Consider the following 4,455-nt stretch of genomic DNA (forward strand, 5'->3'; position numbering starts at 1 on the left):
CAAGTTCCATTACCGGAGCCCAGCCAGAGTCGGGGGGCTCGGGGGCGCACGGTCTGGGACCTACAGCCGGACACGAGTCCAGGGGTCCGGAGACACAGGCTTCTTTGGGGGTAAAGGCTGTGTTCGGCTCTACCGCCGATGAGTGTGCAGCCTCCTGGGCGGGGTCCATCCACCCGTCCTCGGACGACGCAATCTGCCCCGTATTTAGGTCCGGGGCTCCTGCAGGTGCGATATCCTGAGTATTGTCCGACAGCAGGTCTAAGCTGTGCTCATCGTGACTGTTCGGCGTTCATGTTCAAGTTTCCGCCGATATCAGCCGTGTAGTTCAAGTTTCGAACCTGACCTGATGGCCAGGGGCGTAGCTGTCGATCTGCTCCAGATGGCCGAGCGAATTGGCCCGTAGTGCGAAGCCGCCGAACACGAAGATCTGTCCGGGGAGAAAGGTCTCATCCTGGACCGCGTGGTTGTTGATGATTGAAGGAGCCATCGAGCCTTGCAGCAACGACACAGAGGAACTCTTAATGAAAGCACCAATGTCGGTGTTAAAACCGGCAGATCTCGGGTAGGGGGTCCCAATCTGTGCGTCTAAGGTTGATGGTAATAGGAGGCAAGGGACACGGTGTTTTACCCAGGTTCGGGCCCTCTCGATGGAGGTAAAACCTTACTTCCTGCTTGATTGATCTTGATGATATGAGTATTACAAGAGTTGATCTACCACGAGATCGTAGAGGCTAAACCCTAGAAGCTAGCCTATGATGATTATGATTGTCCCTATACGAACCAAACCCTCCGGTTTATATAGACACCGGAGGGGGCTAGGGTTTACACAGAGTCGGTTCAAAAGAAAGAGATCTAATATCCGGATCGCCAAGCTTGTCTTCCACGCAAAGGAGAGTCCCATCCGGACACGGGATGAAGTCTTGAGTCTTGTATCTTCACGGTCCAACAGTCCGGCTATCCTGATACCCCCTAATCAAGGACTCCCTCAGCCGCAGAGGAGGCAACCATCCGTGTCAGCATTGTGAAGAAACGGCAGCAGAGGAACACGCGCACCCTCGCCCGAGAGCAGAATCGGGCGGTCTATGCCATGGCCAGACTGCCATCGAAGGAGGACAGCGACGGTGAGGATAGCTCTGGCGATGAGCAGATCCGACTCGATCCGTACTGGCTCTTCGACCGGTACTTCCGCGAGAAGGGCGATAAGGGCGCCGGGAAGGCCAAGGGCAGCCGTGCACTACTAGGGAAAACCTTATACACAGGAGCTTACTAGTAGCGCTTTTTTAAAAGGCAACACTGCTACTAATTATTAGTAGCGCTTGGCCGCAGAAAGCACTGCTACTATGCACTTACCAGTAGCATTGTAGTTATAGAACTTGCTACTACTATAATTGCCAGACCGTTGCCAACAGGCCAGGCATACTAGTAGCGCTCGTGTGCAAAAGGCGCTACTGCTATTGTACGTAGCAATAGCGCTTTCCTCCGACCAGCACTACTGCTAAATCCAGCCCCCTCCTATGACCAAAGTTTAGTCCCACCTCACTCCGCGAACATAATTTTTACCTCCTATGACCAGCGCTACTGCTAAACTCAGCCCCCTCATAAGGTATTGCAATCTGATTTTTATTAGCCTACTCTTTTTAAGGATGCCCGTAAGTTCGTCTCATCGTGTGATGAATGCCAAAGAATAGGTAATATCGGTAAGCGTCAAGAAATGCCTATGAATTATTCACTTGTTGTTGAACCATTTGATGTTTGGGGATTTGACTTCATGGGACCTTTTCCTTCCTCTAATGGGTATATACATATTTTGGTTGCTGTTGATTATGTTACCAAATGGGTAGAAGCTATTCCAACCAGTAGTGCTGATCACAACACCTCTATTAAAATGCTTAAGGAAGTTATTTTCCCAAGGTTTGGAGTCCCTAGATATTTAATGACTGATGGTGGTTCACACTTTATTCATGGTGCTTTCCGTAAAATGCTTACTAAGTATGGTGTTAACCATAGAGTTACGTCACCTTACCATCCTCAGTCTAGTGGTCAAGTTGAACTTAGTAATAGAGAAATAAAACTTATCTTACAAAAGACTGTCAAGAGGTCCTAGAAGAATTGGTCTAAGAAATTAGATGATGCACTTTGAGCTTATAGAACAACATATAAAAATCCTATGGGTATGTCTCCATATAAAATTATTTATGGAAAAGCTTGTCATTTGCCTCTCGAGTTAGAGCACAAAGCATTTTGGGTAATAAAAGAACTCAATTATGATTTCAAACTTGCTGGGGAAAAGAGGTTATTTGATATTAGCCCATTAGATGAATGGAGAACCCAGGCTTATGAAAATGCTAAGTTATTCAAAGAAAAAGTTAAAAGATGGCATGACAAAAAAAATTAAAAGCGTGAGTTCAAAATCGAAGGATATGTTCTTTTGTACAACTCTCATTTTAGATTCTTTGCAGGAGAACTCCACTCCAAATGGGAAGGACCCTATGTCATCGAGGAGGTCTATCGATCTGGAGCTATCAAAATAAATAATGTTGAAGGGACTAACCCGAAGGTTGTCAATCGGCAACGAATAAAACACTATATCTCAGGTACGCCCATTAATGTTGAAAGCAATGTTATCCAAACTTTGACACCTGAAGAACACATAAAGGAAACCTTCCGGAACACTCCAGATAATGAAAAAAATGAGGTACGTGATACGGTAAGTAAACGGACTCCAAAAAATCCGCAAAAAATATTTTTTGTCAGTTTTGGAATATTTAGAAAATTAGGAAAATAAGAAACTTCCAGGAAAGTGACCTTGGTGGGCATGATACACCAGGCGCGCCAGGCATGCCTGGCACGCCCAGGTGGGTTGTGCCCACCTCGGGTACTTTCCGGACTCTGTTTTTCTTCCGTTCTGCTTGTTCCCCAAGATAAAAAAATCTATATATACCTCGTGAACCTGTTAACCTCCGTATCTCGGAGAAATATCCTGTTTTCTTTTCTCTCTTTTTTCTTATCAGATCTAGAATAATGTCGTCCCAAGACTTAGAGGGTGAGAGCTATGTTGCTGACCTCATCGCAAACCCCAAATCCTACGGGGATGAGAGGCACTATAGCTGGACCTCCGAAGAAGATGAAGATGAATCGGTTCCTCCCCGGTTCAAAAACGAAAGCATGGAGACGTTATGCAAAAGGATAATAAAACTCGAGATAGATAACGACGAGTTGAGGATAGATAACTTTATTCTCCGTCAGAAGCGGGAGGAAGCAAAGGGCAAACCTTCTACTTCAACACCACCATCTACTTCATCACCACCAAAAGAAAACTGAGTATTGGGTATGGGCACTCCCCTTGGCTTTCGCCAAGCTTGGGGGAGGTGCCCCGGTATCGTATCAATCTCCACTATCTTTTGCCTTTACTTTCTTAGTTCGATCAATGGTTATCTTTTTGAAGGAAATATGCCCTAGAGGCAATAATAAAGTTATTATTTATTTCCTCATATCATGATAGATGTTTATTATTCATGCTAGAATTGTATTAACTAGAAACATAATACATGTGTGAATACATAGACAAACTTAATGTCACTAGTATGCCTCTACTTGACTAGCTCATTAATCAATGATGGTTATGTTTCCTAACCATAGACATGTGTTGTCATTTGATTAACGGGATCACATCATTAGGAGAATGATGTGATTGACTTGACCCATTCCGTTAGCCTAGCACTTGATCGTTTAGTATGTTGCTATTGCTTTCTTCATGACTTATACAAAGTTCCTACAACTATGAGATTATGCAACTCCCGTTTACCGGAGGAACACTTTGTGTGCTACCAAACGTCACAACGTAACTGGGTGATTATAAAGGAGCTCTACAGGTGTCTCCGAAGGTACATGTTGTGTTGGCGTATTTTGAGATTAGGTTTTGTCACTCCAATTGTCGGAGAGGTATCTCTGGGCCCTCTCGGTAATGCACATCAATGAAAGCCTTGCAAGCAATGTAGCTAATGAGTTAGTTACGGAATGATGCATTACCTAACGAGTAAAGAGACTTGCCGGTAACGAGATTGAACTAGGTATTGGATACCGACGATCGAATCTCGGGCAAGTAACATACCGATGACAAAGGGAACAAACGTATGTTGTTATGCGGTTTGACCGATAAAGATCTTCGTAGAATATGTAGGAGCCAATATGAGCATCCAGGTTCCGCTATTGGTTATTGACCGAGAACAGTTCTAGGTCATGTCTACATAGTTCTCGAACCCGTAGGGTCCGCACGCTTAACGTTACGATGACAGTTTTATTATGAGTTTATAAGTTTTGATGTACCGAAGGTTGTTTGGAGTCCCGAATGTGATCACGTACATGACGAGGAGTCTCGAAATGGTCGATACATAACGATTGATATATTGGACGACTATATTCGGACACCGGAAGTGTTCTGGGTGATTTCAGAGA

The sequence above is a fragment of the Triticum dicoccoides genome, chromosome 3B, assembly GCF_002162155.2.
Source record: "Triticum dicoccoides isolate Atlit2015 ecotype Zavitan chromosome 3B, WEW_v2.0, whole genome shotgun sequence".
Taxonomy (NCBI): domain Eukaryota; kingdom Viridiplantae; phylum Streptophyta; class Magnoliopsida; order Poales; family Poaceae; genus Triticum; species Triticum dicoccoides.